We start from the raw sequence: 25,201 nt of genomic DNA, 5'->3' as shown, positions 1-25,201 counted from the left end.
GGACAGGATATTCACAAACCTAGTGAGTGTAACATACCTTATGCTGCAAAAAAAGGATTGTATTATCTTTTTGTTTGTTTGTTTGTTGTTTAACGCCGCACTCAGCAATATTCCAGCTATATGACAGCGGTCTGTAAATAAGTGAGTCTGGACCAGAGAATCCAGTGATTGATATCATGAGCATCGATCCAAGGATTGGGATACAATGACATGCATCAACCAAGTCAGTGAGCCTGACCACCCTATTCTGTTAGTCGCATCTTACGACAAGCATAGTCGCTTTTCACGGCAAGCATGGGTTATTGAAGACCTATTCTAACCCGCATCTTCATGGGTGGATTATATTATCTATATCACACACATCGTACCAATAGGAACTAAATGTTTATCATATTTCACACAATATACTGATTTGCCAGGAGTATATTAGATAATTTCCAGGTCCTTGTGACATCAATATTGCTGGAATATTGCTGACTGCAGGGATAAACAACATTCACACTTGTTACCTTAAACTCCAGACTAATAGATTTGTACTAAATTCTTTTTAATGCATCGACTGTCATAGATCATAAGAGCATAGAGAAAATTCAGATGAAATGAGTCTATTTTACATATATTAGGTCCAGAGAAACATTACATACCTTATTCCTTGTTAAATCATTTGTCCAAATATGTTTTGCTGTATGAGATATTGATGAGCACAATACCATAATCAGATATGATTTGTTTGAAAATTAATCATGAAATAAAAACAGATTGCAGAAAGATACCAAAAATAAAATATAAAGTCTATTCTTCTACATGTATTTGCAATCATTATTTGACCCTGTACATTTGGACAACATATCAAGCTGTTTAATACCTTAATCATAAGTAATATTGTCATGATACTTTAGATCACAGGCACTTATTCACTGATAGGCTGATTTATCCAAGAAGCATAAACCTATCCTATTCCCTGATTTACAACTGTATTCTGCAACCAATGCCCAATCTCTCCTCCCCAAGGAACACTATGAGGCAGAATAGGTCTGGCACTTCATGCTTGTTATATGAGCCGTCCAAAATTGATATGGAGTGGTTACAAAGTGTTACCTAACTGATTGGATCATCGTTCATGCTATCCACACCTCGTTCTTCTGGTCCAGGGTTGATTATTTTCAGACTACTGTGATTGAACTTCGGCAACGTCTCAAGAGTCTACATGTTGTATGTCTTAGAAAATTGTTCAAACAGTATAATGGTAGACAGTAAGAGGACATTTCCAATTGTGAATGCATCAGTGACAAAATGATGTCTGTGCAATTACCAAATTTTTGTACCATCTGTGGTTATTGTTTCCAGGTGAAGTGCCTTTGCATGTGTTTGTGATGCAGAATTTTACACCATGCAGAAATGTGCACCCTGTACACACAAATTCATTGAACGGATGCACCAAATCATTATATTGGGTCCTGAAGGAACACACAATAATAGTCATTGTACCAAATTCTTCACAAGAATCATACAGGTCCCGTTATTAAAGTAATCATTAAATATTACAGTATAGTACACTACACCATTTCATTACTTTACAGTAACCTCATATTTAAGGACCCTTGAAATTAGTTGCTGGCTTTCCCCTGAAATCCTAGTTTTGAGAATGTAGGTAAAACTCTGCTGATGGGTGCCACCAGGGGGCTGGATACGCTTACCTTTTTTATAGAGATTCATAAACACATGCTGGTGGATGGATATCTTTCAAGATATTCCACCATGCTGCATTTTTATCATCACAATGATCATAAATAAATATATAGGATTTTCTAGACATAACAAAGACATAATGGAGAAACAATAGTAACATTATTCAAATATATATCTAAAAAAACACACAAAGGAGATTGTGTTAAGTTGCCTATCTCTCTGTCAAAACCTGAGCCTGTGTCATGTGTTTGTGACAGATGCCAATGATGGGGCTGAATATGCTAACCTTTTGGCGAACACCTGGTATCATCACTGTCTGATAGGGTTTGATAAACACATGCTCTCATAAACAGTCGGAATCAAGCAATCAACTCTGCTTTAGTGGCTATGGATAGGTTTTTGTCACTTGTATTAGAATATATTGTTGGTGTAAGTCTGTGGAAATCATTCCTGACATTCTAATGATCTATGAAGGATAATGTGGATTGAAAAATATACAGCAAAAATACTTGAACAAGTGAAGATAAAGACAGTATTATCTTTATCAAATAGATAATGCAAACCATGATGGTTTTCTAATTCATTAGATTTTGAGAACACACGAGTTAAGTATTTATTACCAGTTCTGAACTGCATGATATTTACCAAATTGACAATATCTAAAACGTAAAATTACCAAATAGACTGAGGGACTATTTTATTTCTTGATTCTTTAACTAACCATGTATTAACAAACATTGTTCATGCATTAACATGCAAAATTGACCATTGAAACACATTTTGCTCCACCAACAAATTCAAGAGCAATGTACTCCTTGTCTATTCTGTAAATCTCTGTTTACTGACAGGCATCACGATTTGTACAAAGAGAATTTGACCTCGGCCAATTTCCTCTCTGATGCAAGTATCAAACTTGGTATGCAAACCTCATCTTGTAAATATGAAGGTGAGCCTACTAAGACAGCGCAAAGTGAATGAGTATGCTGCCAGTACAAAGATGGTTCTTTGTCTCAAGTGCTTCTCTATTCAATGATGACTTCAATCGGGTTTCTACTTGAGACATGAGTTGTTGGTTTGCCATCATCTCAATCAAATTTGTGCATTCCCCAGTTGATCAATAGTAATAACGGCTTGTTGTAGTAATGAGAACAGGTCATGAGCTAGATAAACGAACTGGACAAAAGATATTGAATATAGATTGATGAAGTATGTACCCTGTACTATTAATGTACACTTTGAATACACTTACAGTAAAAGGGGGCCCTAAAATGAAACCTTTAATGAGATTTTTTATGAAACAAATGAAAAGTTGTAGATTAAAGGCTTTTTATCGCTTCCCCGAGCCACATATCTTGTTCCCATGGATTCCAGATCCATAACAGTCCCAGCTACTTTTCCAAATACATATAAATGTACAATCTTGTTTCTACTAACGGAATACTCATGAAAATATATGTGGTTTATGTTCCTTTCCACATTCTCGGAATTATACTTTGTCTGAATATGTCAGCCTGAAAAAAAGTATATGATGTAGTATTTAATCTTGCTACAGTTTTGTTCACAACACGTTTCAGCCATGTCATCAGGTCTGCAGAAGGTACCCTGTGTGGTGTCATTCTTTGTGAGCTTTGCTTTTTATGCAAGGTGACCATACACAAAGGCAGGGCATTTTGTTATAGGATCTGCCATCCCAAAATTTCATTTTTCAGAATTGCTTTACCTTTTTCTGCCATGTCAGTTAACTTAATCACATAATAAAATAAACATCAATAGCAGCTCAATATGGGAAGGGAACTGTCATTCAAACATCACATTTATTTAATAATGCTCTTTACCAACATACTTAGATTAGATGTCACACCTTTCTTTTTACTGCTGACCTTATGCTTTGGAAATTAGTTCTGAACACAAGCCATTAAAAATAAATAGCCAGAGTTGATAATTGATTATCCATAAACATCATAATGTTGTGGTTCATCCTCATAATGTGCTACACATGAACTCCTTAAACACACCCATGGTCTATAGGCCATCATTCTGAACTGGGCTCTTTACAGGGGCACATCAGCAGTTTACTGCTTACAATACACACTCATGGGCTATAGGCCTTCATTCTGAACTGGGCTCTTTACAGAGGCACATCAGCAGTTTATTGCTTACAATACACACTCATGGGCTATAGGCCTTCATTCTGAACTGGGCTCTTTACAGAGGCACATCAGCAGTTTACTGCTTATAATACACACTCATGGGCTATAGGCCTTCATTCTGAACTGGGTTCTTTACAGAGGCACATCAGCAGTTTACTGCTTACAATACACACTCATGGGCTATAGGCCTTCATTCTGAACTGGGCTCTTTACAGAGGCACATCAGCAGTTTACTGCTTACAATATACACCCATGGGCTATAGGCCTTCATTCTGAACTGGGCTCTTTACAGAAGCACATCAGCAGTTTACTGCTTACAATACACACCCATGACCTATAGGCCTTCATTCTGAACTTGGCTCTTTACAGGGGCACATCAGCAGTTTACTGCTTACAATATACATCCTACACTTCTGGTATCTCAGATCCTAAGTCAAATAAGATCAAAGTACATAATCACTAATTCTAACATAAACTAATTCCAATTTACCAATCAACTACATTAAATTGTAATAACATCTCTGATATTGACATATCAACAAGAAACCATTTTCACATAGAAAGTTATTGCTAAAACAGATCCTATAATAATTAATTATTTCTGCTGAGGCATTTCTCTAACCAAGGTTAATCTTTCAAAGTTTCCTTCATAAGCATGGTAAGCAGCCATCTAATCTTCAGAGCATTTCCTGTGATCACCAGCTCTACAGAGTATTTCCCAATTGCCTTCATGGGGGGACCTACAATGTGAAATGATCTTAAGAACTTCTTTCTATCACCATAAAGCTCAAGGATACACATGCCAAGTTAGCCTAAAGACTTGCCATACTTTGAAATGTCATCATCCAAGGCCTCAAATTACTTGAGACAAACCTATTTCCTAAACTTGGAGAGTAGTCATGAGTAGTTGAATTTATCTAATGTCATGCAACTGTACAGTAATATATATCGCTGTTTATAAAGCAACCCCACGTATAAGGCGACCCCCCTGTTTAAAATTATGCCTGTATCAGTGAGGCAGGACATACTCAAATTTTCCACAATCTTTTTTGCAAAACAATAGAACAACTCAGTATATTTAGTGATCTAAGAATCTGTTGCTTTCATTTCATTTCATCTTAATATTGATATTTTATACTATTATTTCTCATGTACCATCGTTGGTGGGTCTTTCTTAAAAATAAACTGAACTGATTTAAAAGGTGCTTATAAGAAGTTCCTTGACAGTTTCAAAGGTTCATTTTATAAAGATGGACAGAGTTCGAGATAAGCTGTGTTTTTGTGTAAAATACTGATTAAATAAACTGAAATATACAAACAAATCAAATCTGCTATTACGCTAAATACGCTATTGAAATAAAACTAATGTGCATATATTTAAAACTGTTTTACAAAATGATTGTGTATCAGCCAATATGGATACATTCGGGAAAAACTTAGCGCTTTTTTTTTCAATGCTAGGTTTTGCAAACAAAAATGGCTTCCTGGATAGGGAGCCACAAACAGACGCAGATGTGTATATACTCATATTCATTTAGTTTTCCCATGATTGTTATGAAAAAGGTTTTCAAGTTAAAATAGCCAAATGTCAAGAAACAGGTGGGTAAAATGCCCTCTAACAATTGTGGATGCTGCATCAAAATCAAACCCCTGGATAAAATACACAAAAGCTTATCTAGAGCTCTGGATGGAGATCATACCAGGTGTTTTTGCTTCACTTTCCATAAGTCATAATACACAAATTATTTGATTGTCCATCAGTTTGCCTCTCTACAATACACAAAGAAACTAGCAAATGATTCACTTGTTTCTTTACTTAAAAAAATAATGAAATATCATAGTCCTATCTAACATTCAAGCTTCATTTAAGTTATTTTGCACAGGTTCCTTTAACAGTTTTGAATATACATAGATAATAAACAATGAAATGCCTCCAAACACACAGTTTGGATGGATTCTTTTTTAAATTAACGGTGACTTGAGGAATGTTTGTTCACATATGCATATCAAATAGTTATACTACATACCTTAATAATTTCTTTTTCATAAGAACAAAGTTTAGTGCACGAGTGAAAACAAAAATGGCTGAAGTATAATTTATACTTTGCTAACGTTTCAACATTTCATGCTGCAGGATGGACATAAAACTACTTTCATCAACCAAAGAGGACAGAAATAGTTCAGCTGTGACCGTACCATGAGACAGATTGAGTGGGTTGGGTTAAATGTCACTTTGAACAATATTTCTGTTGCGTTATTTTGTGACATGTATGAGGAAGTGTTCAAAGATATTTACCACTTTGGTAAAAGCAAAAAGCACAGGTAAGGCGCTGATAGAGCCAAGGACCCTGATCAGGGTGACCTCTTGAATTCAAACCCACAATAAGTGTATCCTGGCTGAGCTAAGAACAACATACAGTATGTAAATCACTGGGCTCCCCATGAATAAAGTTCACATGTTCAGACAGTTCCTTTGATCGTTTGAATTAGGGTATTAGCATCAGTTATACAGTTCATTTTATCTCCCATGGAATAAAAAATAAAACTTTAACGGTTAATGTAAGGGCTATGTGGTGGTATCTTTCAAAAGATGTTTACTGAATAGAGAGTTTTTTGTTATATTTGAGTTCACCTTACTATACATATTTCCTAATTTACATTTTCACATCAGTGAACCAAACTATCTTGACGTTAAGTAATAAGTACACTTTTAACCCTGTGGATCCATACATTTTTCATTTCTTAAAAGATGGTGCTATGTCTATCTATAGCTAACAAATAAGTTTCTTACAAATTTGAAATGTTGCTCAAATGATTTTCTTTTTGAAAATATGGCAGAAATGTTCACTACTTTATCACTGAAAAGGTATGTGCTTAATTTAGGAAACCATGATGGCAACTTGGTTTAAAGCACTATTTGTATAAATTGGAAACAAAAAAATGTTATTCTGAGATGAATGCATTAGACCTGGTCAATCAGCATGGACAGTACTCAATTGATCCAGATTATTCCAAATGAATCTATGTTGTACACTGCATAAAGTTAGGACTTGAATTATTTATTTAGTTGGTATGTCTAAGGGGAACACAAAAAAAACTTTCACAAAGCAACAAGCCTTATTAGCCTTGTTCTGTTATATATTTATTGAAAAAAAGAAATAAATCAAAATAAACAGGTAATTCTTTCGTTCAGTTTATATATCGACCTATGCAACCACTTTATTCAATGTTATTACGATAAAAAGTGCACCCAAAAAGACACAGGAGTTTTCGTGAATATTGTGCAGGAATGACAAAAAGGTTGTCTGGAATGAACCTTTATCTTCATATCTTCAATAATAGTTGCCAATGTGTGAAGCCCATTTCTGATGTCCCCCACCATGCTATTACTACAATATTGATAATGGAAATAGTGGCAGAGTAAAATCCAACACACTCACTCACTCACCCACCCTACCACTCACTCACTCACCCACTCACTCACTCACTCACTCACTCACTCATACTTCCCACCCACCCACCCACCATAATACTTGCAATATGATAGAACGTAAAGTTTTAAAATTGAATCCATGGCCATACAAGAACCCTAAAACTATGCAAGCAAAGTCAAAGTTACAGGCCATTTCACACAACATAAATAACCGTTTACACTGACATGGTTAAAATTGGTTCAGAAATCTGTGAGACAGCTTTCCAACAGAAAATGTGTCAGCACTTGGTCAGATGGCGTAACATACACAATTATGATGCCATGAATTCCAACAGAAAAGACATATGCAGTATATATTGAATGTGCACATCAATACACAAATAAATGGCTCAGTAATGTGCCAAAATTAAATGTCAGTATGACAGTCAAGTAAAGAATTGGATCAGAATTTTGTGGGCATGTTTCAAAGACGCTATTCCTTGGATCATATACACCAAATATGAACTTCCTAAATCCAGTGAATTCAGATATGTCAAAAATGGAGCCAAACTACATGTATGATAGGACAGTAGAAGGTCACAAAAGTTTGATCAAATACCATAATATGGTAAGTAACATGTGGTACAATTACTGACTACATTCTAGATTTAACAATAGTTCAAGCAGAATCAAGGCATGGACAAAAATGACAAATTCAATATGGACGTTGTGGCATCGATGTTCAAAATTGGATCAGAACTCTCTTTTTTGAAACACTGTTGTAGGAATGTCATATTCAAAATGTCGGATTTATTATTATCGATTATCCAGTGATTCATATCTCATTTCTATGATGATAAATACCATGGACCCATTTGCTACTGAGTTCAATTTGAATGACACAATACTGAAATTAGCTGTCCAATCTAACTGCATTCATACAGGATAGAAATTATGTGTGAAGTCACTGATAAGAGAAATGAACATAATCACTTCACTTTCCTATATGGTGGTGAGGTGAGGTGAAATGGGGTTTAACGTCGCGTCCAAGATTATTGCACTTATATAGCGACGTGCATGCACGTGTGTGTGTGTGTGTGTGTGTGTGTGTGTGTGTGTGTGTGTGTGTGTGTGTGTGTGTGTGTGTGTGTGTGTGTGTGTGTGTGTGTGTGTGTGTGGCGGATTGTACTAGTCCGGACTGATGCCGATTTATAGTGCTAGCTCACTGAGATACCATACCGCAGTTTAACATGAATACCCGACTCAGACACAGTATATTGACTCCGAGCCGACCAGTCCTTGTTTTAGCCTTAATGCCGAGCGCCAGACAGGGTAACAACAACTTTCCTAAATGGAGTTAGATAGCGAATATACATTGTAAGTTGTATTTATCTTATTGACATGTTTTAATATGACATTGTAAAAGAATTCAAACAAAAGCAAAATTGATAGAAAACAGCTGTTTGATTAAGCTGAGGTTAACTTGCTCTATATCATGCGACTTTCATTGACTCAGAAAAAGCGAGCGCCTTTTTGCTTTGAAACAGGGTATAAGGGATTTATTCTGCCTCTCAGAAATCCACATGCAGTATTTCCCTCCAAGGATACATTTATATCAAGATGGAAGTATTTTATCAAGATCACATGGACCAATCAGATTTCAGCATTCTTGCATGGAGGTATGATAAGCATATTTATCTAAATACAACAGAGATGTAATACACTAGATAAGTGTGTATGTACATTTAAAGGCTAAAATAACTACAAACACTTACTCTTGTAAGGTAACTACACATACATGCTGCATATAAAATTTCACAATAATACATGCAGACATGGCTAGACATATAGCCCCATTAGAACAAAATGACAGTTGTATTACGTCTACAATGAAGATGTTTAGAAATGGACACATAACAATAACGATGTTCCTGTGAAAAGTTTTAGTATCAAAGTTGTTGTTTCAGAGAAGATGTTGAAAATGTAAACGTTTAAGATGGACAATGATGGCCATGATTATAGCTTACTTGAACTTTCAGCTTTAAGCGAGCAACAACATAACGGCTGATGTGTGAATGGTATATGCATCTGGATATATTGATGCCAAATTTTTGGCATTATACATAGCACAATATCAACACAAAAACAACTCAATCTCTTACTTCTACAAACATGATCATGTTTGCATTGTGAAATGATATCCCACTCGCACAGATTAACTTGACCATTGTCTGTGTACATTGTAGGCAAAATATCTCCATTTGAAAACCTTGGTCAAGTCATCATAATGGTTATAGATGATCTGTCCATTCTGCAGTAAATCATGTCAGGACTTTCGGTTCATATATGAGGTGAGGTGAGATGGGTCATGTTCAAGATTATTGCACTTACATGGCGACGTACATGCATATGTGTATGTGGCTGCTTGTCCCAGCCCTGACTAATACCGGTTTTACTAATACGTCACAATTTAACATGGATATTCCAAATAGATTTCAAAATGCATTTCCTGATTCTTTTTAATCTGAGAACCTTTCTTGTTAATTCAAGTCTTAATTCAGTTTCATTAAAGAGTACAAGGAGAATGATATTTTGCAGCTTTTGATCTTTAGAACTGTGAAAATACCTTGAGTGGATGGACTAGTGCTGCATCATCTGATATAGTTCTCAATAGATGCAAGGTATATGACCAAACATTACTGAAACAACTCTTAGACTGACACACTTAAGAATAATATAATGGCAAGACAGTTTAATTAGTGAACCAATACCTTATTCAACGTACATATATATTTGTACATGACATTTTGAAGTGATGAACTGCACCTTTGCAATTCAAGCACTACCATTTACACTATAAATGATTTATGTCACCCAAGAAAGAATTCAGTTTACTTCAGAATCTTATCCCGTTGTTCAATATTGTACATGGCTGTTCATATGTCACTTCATCATACCTGCATGATCAATCTACCTCTCTCACAGTCTGTGTAAGTTGCAAAACAAACAAATATTTTTACATACTGAACAAAATAAGTTTGGGATCATGAATATTTTTTAGATTTTTTTTATGAAATTGTGCTGTCTTCAATATTAATATCCCCATAAATATTCATGATTCCTTGACTTTTTTGTTCAGAATATGAAACAAACTTTCATAATATCCCTTAATTCCTTCAAACCTCATCGATAACCATAACTGATATTTTATACACCACAATTTTAAAACAATCACTCAACTACAAAAACAACCCACTGAATGTTAAATCTTCAACCTTATAGATTCACCATGTACCACGATTAACCTTGAATCTGGTATTCACAGTGATCACTACATGTCAAAACATGGTTCATAACTATCTATAGAATACCATGATAGACAATATTTCAAGCATGTATCAGAATTGTATTTCCCTAAGACACGGCTAAAGCCAGTAGGAAATATGTCAACACAAACTAGCCACATTTGCACATAAGTGGTTGCAGTCAGTCAGCTCATTCATTAGAGCAGGGACCAGATGTCAAATAAATAGGACTAAAGTGAAACGAAAAGCTGCAAGGTACATTTCATTCTGTGTTGATACGCATCATTTCACAAGTCAATTTAACTATCAGTACCGGTATTAGATAAGTCTGTAAAGTTGCACTCAAGATTTTGTCCTTCAGGAATATTTTATAGTTTTGAGTCTGATTATATATTGGTATTGTCATAAAATAACATGGACTGACATAGCATAGTGATTGTGACTTTTGGAGGATATCAACACTTCTCTTTCTCATGTTTCATCCATCTTAGAATACATTCTTGCAATCAATACTACTCTGAAACAGTGTATTGTGATATGTGTCATGTTGTGAAAACAAACTCAAAGCATTACAATACATGCCATATAATGACTTCATTGTATTATTCCTGGCATATTACAGTGACATATAAAACAATGTCATGAGGATGCCATTCTCAAATTGCTCATACAAAAAACATCTACTGTCATCTTTAAAAATTATTAAGTGCTTTTCATATCTTTAAAGAGTAAAGTTCACATAAAGGCTTAAATTAGCAAACCCTGATATGTGATGGATGAATAATCAGTCAGCATAGCATATCATACACTTGTTAAAACAAATTTTGAATCTTACCTTCAAGCAGTTCCTTATTCAAAGGTAATAATCCTCATCCAATATGCAGTAAATCCTTCTGAAGCAGAACGGTTCAAGCAAGGAAGAGAGAGGGAGAACGAACCCCATCGCTGCCACCAAACTACTAATCTGAAAGTCAGAAGGAGTGCAGCTATCAGTGGCGGGTATTCATCAGTCATATGATGCCATGATATTTACCATCAATAAAGCCTCAGCCCAGGCTGGTGAGAGATGGAGCTGGGACAGTGCAGAGCAGGTTTCCTAACACGGGGATTTTAGCTTGCCTTAACATCTGCCTGCATGGCAAGGGGAATCAATTATCCCACCTGGTAAGGGGTGGGGACCATGCTGGGCAGGGTTAAACAGCGCAGTGCTCTTGGTCATTACTAGCCTGATAATCAGAGGAACCATAAGGTGGGTATATGGTCATGGCAAGTGTGAACCGCTCGAGTTTGAGCAAATCACAAGGTTCTATGAAATATGAAGTAATTAGTTTCCCAGGCATGATTTCCCATTCTATTTCTACCAGAAGACCAACTGATACGTGGCTGAACATATATAAGCAAGTGATAACCGTGACCTCTAGGAGTATGGCAGGTATGAGCACCCCGACATGGTGTTTACAGTAGATTGAGAATACTTCTATATCAGGATTTCAGATGAATTAAGAAACATGCAAGTGTACGATAAATACAGAAACTAACCCAATTCAGATGGGAAGTGACCTTTTATTGGATATTATTTTGATATTTCATTTTTTCAACATTTCTGCAACACTGAAAAAGCCGTTATGTTTCTTCAAAACAGAAGCATAGAAAGCAGTTTGAGCTGTCTATGACAGAACGTGTGAACACCGAACAATAAACATTTCCACCTTCAATCAAGGTGAATGTGTAGGTAATTTCTCATGAAAATGATAAATAATATTCTCTTGAAACCTTTAGAAGTTCTGTTGTATAAGAGTAATGATTACAACATATATGAATACAACATCTTCCCCTTATGTTTAAACAGTTTGTTTCTCAAAAGTTTAAAAAAAGAAATTCTGTCAATAACACCAACAGTTGTTTAAGTCTTACTTGATGGGGTCATGTATTTGATATCAGCAATCTTAAGAAATGTGTTGTAACTGCCAGGATTAGTGTTTAATGACTGTTTGTCTGACGTATTACAATGTTATTCTTACCCCCTAAGTCCTGTACAGTCATCAAATCTTTAGTAAACAGACACTAGTCCCAGCGTACATCTGAGATACAGAATACTGCTGGTCATAGGCAAAGAGAGATTACAGGTTTCCACATTCTCATCTACATATCTAGGAAATATCTATAGTTTATAGAGTGGATGCTGTCCTTCTGGCTCTCTGATTTACATTAATTCTATCACAAGATATGCGCTCCAGATTCCATTCTCAATGAACACAAAGAAATTCTCCCCTCTCATTCTTATCTCACCCCTGACATGGATTACACAAGCTTACACAGTACCATTCACAATACAGTGCCAGTAATGGACCAATTGGACTGAGTACACAAAACTAATTGTGATAACATTCCAAACAACTTTACAGATTAAAGGATTCATAATGCCAACCACTATGATCTTGCTGGAACATTGTTGGTGAACCATTTATTAAACATTCACTCACCCACTCACTTACTGACAAACATTCATACACAGATGTCACCTCGTTTTAAATTAGGTGTCATTCTAAAGAAAACGAAGATTTTTGTGTGTTCTAAAATGCTCATTAAAAGTTTCATATTTGTAGTTTCTTTTCTGTGTAAGTGTTGTACACGATAGTAGAGCTCTATTTTTCTCACAAACAAAATAAAATCACATTACTGTCAAGACTGTCATTTTGTTAATACATCATTGGAGAAATAATGGTAATCTAGGCGTAAGGATCTTCAGAGAAGCTGTGTCACTTTTGTAAAGTTCACTTTGTTATACACTCAGATCTTGTACCAAATAAATTAATCTATTTACGTGAAATAAGTGTTTTCACAACACATTCCTAATTACGAAACACTACAAGTTACTTTGGAGTGTTGAAAGGTCATATAATTATTCATTCTTGTCACTGGTAAGAGCATGTGAATGTTAGGGTTTGTGTGATGGTGTGGATTTCTGTTGTGTCTGTATGTGTGTTGTTTGGGTATGTGTGTTGTTTGGGTATGTGTGTTGTTTGGGTATGTGTGATGTGTTGGGTATGTGTGATGTGTGGGGTATGTGTGATGTGTAGGCTATGTGTGATGTGTAGGGTATGTCATGGTGATGTAGGGTATGTGTGATGTGTAGGGTATGTCATGGTGATGTAGGGTATGTGTGATGTGTAGGGTATGTCATGGTGATGTAGGGTATGTGTGATGTGTAGGGTATGTCATGGTGATGTAGGGTATGTGTGATGTGTAGGGTATGTCATGGTGATGTAGGGTATGTGTGATGTGTAGGGTATGTCATGGTGATGTAGGGTATGTGTGATGTGTAGGGTATGTCATGGTGATGTATGGTATGTGTGATGTGTACGGTATGTCATGGTGATGTAGGCTATGTGTGATGTGTAGGGTATGTCATGGTGATGTATGGTATGTGTGATGTGTAGGGTATGTCATGGTGATGTAGGGTATGTGTGATGTGTAGGGTATGTCATGGTGATGTAGGGTATGTGTGATGTGTAGTGTATGTCATGGTGATGTAGGCTATGTGTGATGTGTAGGGTATGTCATGGTGATGTATGGTATGTGTGATGTGTAGGGTATGTCATGGTGATGTAGGCTATGTGTGATGTGTAGGGTATGTCATGGTGATGTAGGGTATGTGTGATGTGTAGGGTATGTCATGGTGATGTAGGCTATGTGTGATGTGTAGGGTATGTCATGGTGATGTAGGGTATGTGTGATGTGTAGGGTATGTCATGGTGATGTATGGTATGTGTGATGTGTAGGGTATGTCATGGTGATGTAGGCTATGTGTGATGTGTAGGGTATGTCATGGTGATGTATGGTATGTGTGATGTGTAGGGTATGTCATGGTGATGTAGGGTATGTGTGATGTGTAGGGTATGTCATGGTGATGTATGGTATGTGTGATGTGTAGGGTATGTCATGGTGATGTGTTGGGTATGTGTGATGTGTAGGGTATGTCATGGTGATGTAGGCTATGTGTGATGTGTAGGGTATGTCATGGTGATGTATGGTATGTGTGATGTGTAGGGTATGTCATGGTGATGTATGGTATGTGTGATGTGTAGGGTATGTCATGGTGATGTATGGTATGTGTGATGTGTAGGGTATGTCATGGTGATGTAGGGTATGTGTGATGTGTAGGGTATGTCATGGTGATGTATGGTATGTGTGATTTGTAGGGTATGTGTGATGTAGGCTATGTGTGATGTGTAGTGTATGTCATGGTGATGTAGGGTATGTGTGATGTGTAGGGTATGTCATGATGATGTATGGTATGTGTGATGTGTAGGGTATGTCATGGTGATGTATGGTATGTGTGATGTGTAGGGTATGTCATGGTGATGTAGGCTATGTGTGATGTGTAGTGTATGTCATGGTGATGTATGGTATGTGTGATTTGTAGGGTATGTCATGATGATGTATGGTATGTGTGATGTGTAGGGTATGTCATGGTGATGTATGGTATGTGTGATGTGTAGGGTATGTCATGGTGATGTATGGTATGTGTGATGTGTACTGACTGACTGAGTATTGTTTTACGCCGCTTTTTGCAATATTCCAGCAATATCACGGCGGGGGACAACAGAAATGGGCTTCACACATTGTACCCATGTCGGGAATCGAACCCGGGTCTTCGGCGTGACGAGCGATCGCTTTAACCACTAGGCTACCCGACCGCCCTGTGATGTGTAGGGTATGACATGGTGATGTAGGCTATGTGTGATGTTGGTTATGTCATGGTGATGTATGGTATGTGCGGGGCATGTGTGACGGTTTGGGTATGTGAAAATTGGGCCAATGACTCCATAGCTCACCTCACGATTCCATAGCTCACCTCACATTTACAAAGTAGTCATATCCTTATTGTAAGGGTAAAAAGTTTAAGGCCATGTGAGCTAAAACTTGACAATATGATTTAAGGACACATCAATAATAACTCCAAATGACAAATGCTTTAAGGAACAATATCTTCCTGATGAGTCAACACCGATATCATTCATCCACGACCCATCCCTGCACCTCAGTTCTCGAACATACTAATTCATGCAGTTCATAAAATCATCGCAATTAAAGGATAATTGTGATTGCTAGTTTCCTTCCTTAATCAATTCCATTTCAGCTGGCAGTGTGGACACTGCACGTGTTAAATGACATGCATGGCCTCTCCGTCTCTACAGGCACATGTGACCAATACGTGATGGGGAGAAACACAAGATTGGTTTGTTTTCCTTGCATTATTTCTTTTAGCTTGAATGAAAGGGCAATAACCTTAACCAGCACTAGAGATGGATTTCATGGGGTTAAAGTGGGATTCTATTGTCAAAGCGGCGATGCGCAAAGTTTGAATTACCTGCTATGACGAGCCACAGCATCTGAATCATCCCAGAACTATCCTTAGTTAATTGAAAGACTTTTTTTTTTCATAACATTTTCTTAAACATTTGGAAAGGTGGTATCACTCCTACAGATTATCCCAAGAAGGCAAAGAAAACGGGAAATGTTTCAACCAATCAGCAAGAATTTATGCATAAAAAGTGAGTTCATTTCACAAACTGAGGAAAATCAAACAATGTCTGCTGTACTTAATATTCTGCAGATTCCAAGTAGGCATGTCAGCTGTTGCTATCAAGTCCATAAGCATGGTCTGTGACACTGAAACTATGTCACCAGACATGCATACCACTATGTTTTATTGAATGTATCTTCAGAGAATGGATAGTTAGATTTATAGATTTTAATCGATAAATCATTAATGAATTCTGTTATCATTTGGTGTCAGTTGTATTGACATGTTTTTCTATGTAAGAACAACCATATGCTGAAGAAAAAATCCCTTAATACTGTGAAGGATGTTACTGAGAAGGATATTATTATTATTATCATCATCACCATTATTATTATTAAAAAATAGTCTATTAATATGGCACTGTACTCCATGCATAAAAGCATGCTCTAAGTGCTTAGACATTTATTTGCCCGGTCAATGGATCAGTGTGTACAACAATCATTCTCAGCTCCCTGAGGAGTATACAACCCAAGCTGCCTGTTAGGCGCTAGAAGGTTAACAACCACATTGCCATGTCATCCTACCAGGTACCCATTCACTGCTGGGTGAAGAGAGGCACAATTCAAACAAAGTCACATGCACAAGGAGACACCACATGTGGTACATGTGCTTCAGTGTGGGGCAGGACCGAAGCCCTAGATTTTTCTTTGTAACAAATTCCAGTTCATCAAGCTTTTAAAGGGCCAAGACATGAACGGTTCTGGGTGATTTGAAATGATGCAGGAACTATTTCCGAGTGTGACATCACACCTTTAGTTCATGCACAATTCAATTTTCAAATGAAAACAATAGCAGCTAGTCCACAAAGCTAAGCCAACAATCCCAGCGCTGCACTGAATAACTTGCTTCGGTCATGTCTTTATTAGAGGCAAATTGAAGAGAAGTATAAGTGTTTTTCTTTCGGATGAGTAACAAAATACTAACTGCAAGCTTGATTGGATTAGAAGCCAGTGTCTATCAAAGCCTAGATCACAACATACATGCCTCAGTTGTATGAAGTCAGTGATGTTGCAGAACACGTACACTCCGATCCAGAGTTCATGCACCCAGCCAATACTATTACCTCTGCCACATCCTAACATCTTACACAGTTCATGTATGATATTGCCTATGTTTTTCATCAGTTTAATGTTCATTGAGAAAATCCCAAAACGTAAAGAACTCTTTCCATATCTGTATAATTGTGCAAAACTATATGTAGAGAGCTTTAATTAAGCCACTCTGTTCTTATTTCAGAAAAGGTGCAGCTGTGCACAAACAAGGACACGGTGTGGTCACTGGAGCAGAAACTTATCTTGTGAAATAAGGCAAGCAGAGTCGTGTAAGCTCAGGGCTTATCATCTATTGTTTGCAAACAATGCTTCAGAATGGTTGACGTACTGCTGGCCCTTTCAGGATAGGATTTTATGGTTGCTGCTTACACTGGGTTGGTTCTGAAATGTTCTTTTTTCATAGTAACAATAGCTACATAATTAGGATTAACATATTATGTTTACTTTTAACAAAATAAGTACATGCACTATCACTTTCGGTTCCATCCCTTGATTGTCCGGTTTAATTACAGACTGCCGTCACATGGCAGAAGTACTACTGTGCAGCATCAGTTAACAAACAAACACGTCCATTTTAAACACAAATTGTTTGTGCATCAGGTGCTATCCTTGGACATGCTTACCCTATTCACAAACACCTGGTGTCATCAATGATTTTCAGGGATCCATTCATGTTACTGTCACCACTATTTTGCCTTTTACACTCAAATTGAATCTGTTTCAGAAGATAATCGACACTGGTTTTTCTCTAGTGTTAACATGCTTTATTATAAAGTTAATTAAAATGCTAGCTTCAAACAGCTTGTGTACATATATTGCAGCATATTTTCACACAGCATAAGAATATTAACAACACATATTGATAAAAAAATTTACGGCCATTGACAAAATATTAAAAAACATCTGAAAGTACAAGCATAAAAATCAATTCCCTCGTTTGAAAATTGAGACAAACAATCCATAGCCAGTTATAACACAACATGTGTCACCATTCCTTTGTCATCCATATTTATGACAAAAGATTAAACTGCAACACTGTCTCTGAACTGACAATGCAAAAAATCTATCAGATGATTTATTGATTCTATTATCAAATATTTACAAGGATGACTACAGGTGACAATGCATATTACAGGGTTAATTCAAAACCATCACTAAGACCTCACACAGGACATGCATAGGTGGCGACTAACGGGATAAGGTGGTCTTGTTATCTGATGCATGTCATTGTAATCCAAATGCCAAGATTGATTCTCATGTCAATCATTGGATTGCCTGGTCCAAACCTGATTACTTACAGACTGCCATCATATAGATGGAATGAATATTGCTAAACAAACATGGGCAGCTTTAACACATAAGGCCATGTGGACGAACAGAAAACCAAAAATCAAGTAAAAAGTTGGCTTAGTGACCTACATACAAGCAAAACAAAAAACCATGAAACATACACACAAGTCACTTATTCCAAGCTCGCAAATGGCTCCAGCATATATATTTTCACACTTTGAGTACCCATTTACCTCTAAGTGACATTCAAATTTCTCTTTTCTACAGCAATCAAGCACCAATGGAAATGCATGCAGCCATCCCTCTTCTGCCTCATTTAGCCCCATGATTTCTGCTTCTTGGCCAGCATTGTGCCTGACTTCCCCCACAACCTCCCCAAGCATCCCAAACAATTCTCCCCATACAAACATCTTTGCTATTATTCAATAACCAAAACACCTCAAGGAATGTACAGTTGAGGAGAATATGGCAGAGGTATATTGGTCCAGACAGCTTGCATCGCTTACACAAATTTACAAATAAGACCCATCGTTAAAAGTGGGACAGCCCTGACATTATTCAACATTTAAGCACATAGACACCTCCCTTAAAAGTCCATGTTAAACCAGCTGGAAGGATTTTCTTTGCTTGAATAAATTTTGTTACACCTCTTTCAAAGAGCTCATGTTGCACTTCATCATTAAACATTCATCAGTGACGATGTTGATTTATCGCTCAAATGGGTTCTCCTAACACTGCTGTCATATCTCCAGATGAAAGAACATGGGAACTTTAAAAAGTTGATTTCAAAGGTTTGACAAATCCTCAAATAAAGAAAGTGAGAATTGTTTATGTGACATGATTCAAGGTAAAGGTCAGCATCACTCACAAATATGTAATATTTTGCATCCAACATTCAAGATTTGTGCAGAAACTCTCATGGAACACCTGCTTATCCACACCAGTGAGGGGGTTTGAATAATCCGCAAAGTAACAATAGTTTGTATGCATGTTTTAGCCAAACAACACACCACACTTACCAGCTGTGACAAATTCTCAGGTTCACCAAGCAGGCTCAGTGCCATGAGAATTCAATTATATTCTCTCCAACTCACAAGCAATATGATATGTTTCTAAGAGCTTAAGTGTAAAATTTTGGATTCTATATGATGTATGTTAATAGGATTTGGCCTTTGACAACACAGTTCAAGCCTTTGCAGTCAAGTATCTGGTATAATATGATATCTCAAATTCTATTACCTGACGACATCAAACTAGTCATGTTGGATGTCACAGAATATAATTTCTAATTATATATAAGATATATGAAATATAATAAATCTGGAGACTACTTCAATTCTGTTTGTGAATTACAATCATACAAGCATTATTCAATTTAAACATCAATCGCCTAAGGGATAAACCATTTGGAGGGAGGAGGGGCTGGGATTTGGTCTGGAGACATTTCTTTAACTACTTCTGCAAAAATAGATAAATTTTCTAATTAAGACTATGACTAAAAACACTTTTCTTGTGGCAGACAATCTATTTTATTTCGACAGTCTGATGCATGACATTTTTTTCATGCATTTGGTAAACCCCAGTAAGACCCAATGTTCAGTGACTCAATTCATTAACATATCCTATTACAAAACATACTGACATTCCACTTCTTGAAAGGGAGCTAAAATTCTTTTTAAAACATGTTTTCCACATGGTTCACAACTAACTACTTTGCACCTATCAGTGACAGGCTTCCACATGAATTATCTTTGAAGATAATATCAATTTAGGACAAAAACATTGAATGTACAGTGTAACATAGAGAGCACAAGTCATCTGTCAAATCTAACATTACCAAATGGCTTGACTCCATCAACTCGTTTTCCACAGCAGAATTGGGTATGGTACATTTCACCCCAGCCCACAAGACCCCTGTGATACATTACAGCATTCATTCAACCTTCCATCACAGCACAGACACGGAGTAGCTTTTGAAGCCGATAGTGTTTTCCTTCTTGCTTATTCATGCAGCGCCATCATACTGGCAATTTCACAAGCTGATCATGTTTAACATCGAATTAGCACAGCCAAATACTCTGAGTGTGTGGATCCCTCCCTTCCCAGCAATCACAGCTGCTGCCACATGTCTTTATGTGTCTCGGAACTATATACTGTAGTCAAACTTATCTTTATGTTGATGCGTTTAATTGAGGGCGGTTCTGGTTAATTTTTTTATATGCATATCCGAGGTTTGTACAAGAACATCCACACTACATGCACATTGAGATCATAAACTTTAATAAGCAGACAGATTCAACTCTCTGGGGAGAACAGAATCTTAATAGACTTTTCTACAGAAATTAAGAACAGCAACCATTATACTTATATTCAAACTATTAAGATCATAAACATCTGAATATATATTGCATTAATAAAATTACAATGATAAACAGAACCAAACACAGCTGAGTTACTGTCGTTGGTCTGAAAAGCAGTCTAGACTATATGGGTGAATACATTGTATGTCAAGATGTTTGTTCCATACCCAAATGTCTGAGTATTGTAGTAGCTGATTAATGTGAACTGCACAAAATGATTCACCAAAGTACCAAGTTACATGTATCCTGAACGTTTGGTTTGTTGTTTACCACCGCATTCAGCAATATTCCAGCTATATGACGGCGGTCTGTAAATAATCGAGTCTGGACCAGACAATCCAGTGATTGACATCATGAGCATCGATCCATGCAATTGGGCTGATGACATGCATCAACCAGGTCAGCAAGCCTGACCACCCGATCCCATTAGTATGGGTTGCTGAAGACCTATTCTATCCCGGATCGTCACGGGTCGTATCCAGAACGTAATCAACAACACAAAATACATTTCCACAGATGAAGCCATATGAATACCATGTTCATTTGAGAATATATTCAAATGTGTCCAGGACATTATAAGCGAGTGAGTGAGTGAGTGAGTGAGTGAGTGAGTGAGTGAGTGAGTGAGTGGTTTTACACAGATAACAGTTATATTTCAGCTATGTCACTGTGGTCTGTTTATAGTAGAGTCCACTCCACAATTGGTACAATTAAACACTATCAGCTGGACACACATAGCGACCATCAGATCTTCATTATAGTTAACTCTTACAAGCTAAGAGTGGTCAACAGTGTAATAAGATGTTTGTTTTATGCAGTCCACACTGCTTGTTATAGACATGAACAGACATGAGACACACTGCACAATATTAAGGTCACCATGCTCTATCTGTTTAACTTGCTGACGACAGAGGCTTATCTCAATAAATCAATCACCTGCCCATGTTCATGTTATAAATTACAAAATCACAGGAAGGAATGTATGAGGATTAAATGTTCAGAATTGTCAAGACATCATAAGAAGTGTCTCGACAATATGAGTACTCCTTGTACAGATGCTAATACCTACCATACAAGCAAGGTGATATTAACAGCATGCCATAAATTTACAACTTACAAACTTCCTGATTGGTCCTTACATTAAAGATCATGATGGTTACACAATAAAACAAATATTTTCCTTGATCTCCAAAGTACAACAAATATGTATAGATTTGCATGTCTGTGCATTTCATACATTATATTCATGCAACAATCAAAGTCAATTCCATTACTGGATATTCTACTTGTAACACATGTACAGTTTCCGCCATCGCTACAGAACACAAACACGACGTCACACAATACCATAGTATAAATTCTTATATCTATCAAATAGGGACTTCCTATATGGTTTACCCATTATAGACCATCTGATGGCTCTGAATTCCAGATTTTACCACATGCCTCAATTCCAAGCAACAACATCGACAAGTTTCCTGTGCATTTCATTCCAGCTGTCTACACCAAGTTGCCTTGAATCCACAGATTGCAGCATATCACAGAACAAGACAAACAATGCCCAAGTCAACATTAAACATCTTTTATCATGCCCCAGTCTGCTAAACACCACAAGCACTCAGTGTTATTTATTCACTGTCATCCTACCCACCAAGATATCCGTACAAAACTTAATAAAGTCAAAAGCTGCTTGACATGATAAAGGACAATTTGAACCTGCACATTTTTTTAGTTTGGGATTTGGTAGGATGTGTAAGGTATGTTGGATCCCTGGGTAGTGTCCGCAGTGGAGTAACAGCTCTTTAACAAATGCTGAGTGTGCTTGATTTATCTTGAGCAAATAGATACAAGCCGCCAGTACTCCCTCCCCTCCACTGACAATTGACAGTCAACACAAATCTCTATAGGGTCATATGTTCACAGCTACTAGGCTAAACCACTATGGGATACATACACCTATAACATCACTAAAACTTGGTTGCAGAAAAAGGCATAATTAATTCTCATATTATATAAGACAAAAAATATGTTCGATTTTGTCACATAATGAGTGTTCGATTGTTGTTTTATGTCACCATTGGCAATATGTTTAATCAGAAACAAATCATATCCGAATCATGAACATCAACAAATCCACTATGGTCATTATAAAGAAACTGATCCTTCTATGGACAGCTTCAGTCTTTCCAATGTGACCAAATTTGTCACCATTGGCAATATGTTTAATCAGAAACAAATCATATCGGAATCATGAACATCAACAAATCCACTACGGTCATTATAAAGAAACTGATCCTTCTTTGGACAGCTTCAGTCTTTATAATGTGACCAAATTTGGTTGAGGTTAAAAGCCATCAATGAGAGATCATGCTCAATAACATTTCCTGGTTCTTGTTCAGTGAAGGATTAATTGTACAAATAATCATGAAGCCCAGGAAAGAATCAATATCTTTCTCCCTAGACACAAAAGTTCAACAATCCAGCAGCAAAAACATTTTCATCTTTGGAATAAGCAAAAATACACACCTCTGACCAAGTAAAGATTTCTCAAATGTGTGGTTACTGAAGTTGCTTGTGTGACCTAAATGTGCTGGAGAATCGCTTGTGAGCTTGATCTCATAATCCTTAGATGTCTTAGTTAAGAATAATTACATCACCACCAACACACCACACTGATCTCACAGAGATTTAGACAAAAACAAAACTGCCATTTGATCCCATTTCTCGGGCTTTGTCCCTTTCTTCATATATGCCGTGAGTTACACATACGATTATTTCTTTGGGGAACATTATATATTGACAAGATTGGTGAAGATGATTCTTTATGTTGGTAAAGTAATACATTACAAAACATCTTGATAAAACGAAACATGTGATATAACTCAAATGAATTAAATTTCAACTCACTATGCCAACTGAAGTCTAACAGTGAAACTGTTCTCAACTGGTTCTATAAAACCAGTAATGAGTTTATCTCTAAATAAAGTCTCAAGTTAAGAGTTCACAGTTGCCTCATGGGATCTACAAGCAAGTGAAAACCATTCATTCACAGACTTATTATAGATTAATAAAGTTAAATACAGAGTTCATTAAATCACATGAAAATATGTTCCAAACACGAATCCTTGGGGAACCAACCTCCTGTCATATTGCAGCTGAATATAGACACCCCACATATATTATAGGCACAGCTCATAAAAAAGACTATTTTTCAAGATATGTGAGCCAAATTAAAATTCACAGCCAAATTAAATGATGAATTACAATAGATATACAACAACAGCAACTCAGGTTCAACTGATGTTTTAGACGCAGATAAATTACAAAGTTTTGGATGAAATATGATTGCATTATTCCTATATAATCAACAGTTCTACATTTTGAAAATCAATGTCCTATTGGTGCTTAAACATAAATACGAAAGACGCAAGTGTAGAGCTGCCTGGTTTAAAAGAAGGTATGGCATGAGGTCCATATGTATCAATAGGTAATATGTACCAGGTTCATGTAATCCCAAGTGCCTATGTACAAAGATGTGCTATCTTACAAATTCATTCCAGACCAACCTGCCAATGAAGTTCATGGCATCCAGTCCATCTGGTCTCCAATCAATGCTCTCTCGGGAGTGCATGAGCATCATCATATCTTCATAAATCAAGAATTATTCTTATCAAACAGTCGAGCTTAATTAACTCGATGTCTACACTACGTCATAAGCCTAAATAAACAATGGTGGATGCGGGAATTAAATGGTTCTCAAATTCTGAGTACATACAATAGTTATGAAGGTGTCTTTTTTTTTAAAATAACAAAGTGTGTTCAGTTCTTACATGAACAAAGCATTACATAATATCAATGGATAACACTTCAGATTTTGCAAACACCTGGTGTCATCACTGATTTCCTGTCCTCCATTCACATAATATTTACCATTATTTTTCGTTTGCGGATAATCGACACTGGTTATTCTCTGGCATTAACATTTTATATTTGTATAAGACATAGACATAAACATACCTTTGTTGATTATTTATTATTTTTAATAAATGCCTTATCATTTCAGCAACATAGTGTTCTGACCCACTGGCGTTCCTTTGTTTGAACCAAAACATCTGCTGAAGTACTGTAATGTGTTATGCCTGTGAGTCACATTGTTTCTTTATGAACTTAAAATCTACAATTCTGTCAAACAACTCTTAGCATTAAAGTAAGACAGTAAATGAGTTCTCATTACGGCCACCTGATGTTACAAACATCAGACAGTGAGAAAACAAGTTAAAAGTAAATCTGCCAGATGTACCTGATACAGTTTCAGTCTACTACCTACCCTAATGATAAATGGATAACTAATTA

General features: G+C 36.6%; 1 protein-coding gene across 4 annotated transcripts in view; it reads right to left on the bottom strand.

Annotated features, from left to right (window-relative positions):
- LOC124136675 (zwei Ig domain protein zig-8-like) overlaps positions 1-25,201 on the bottom strand; it is a 229,326-nt gene that overhangs the window by 76,918 nt on the left and 127,207 nt on the right. For all 4 annotated transcript variants that reach the window (XM_046502654.2, XM_046502655.2, XM_046502657.2 and 1 more), the window contains one exon: positions 11,392-11,520. The gene's annotated coding sequence lies outside the window, so the exon portion shown is untranslated. The remainder of the gene's footprint in view (positions 1-11,391; positions 11,521-25,201) is intronic.

This window comes from Haliotis rufescens, unplaced genomic scaffold (genome assembly GCF_023055435.1).
Source record: "Haliotis rufescens isolate VD_foot unplaced genomic scaffold, xgHalRufe1.0.p SCAF_1, whole genome shotgun sequence".
NCBI classification, from domain to species: domain Eukaryota; kingdom Metazoa; phylum Mollusca; class Gastropoda; order Lepetellida; family Haliotidae; genus Haliotis; species Haliotis rufescens.
This window is presented reverse-complemented; position numbering and strand designations above follow the sequence as displayed.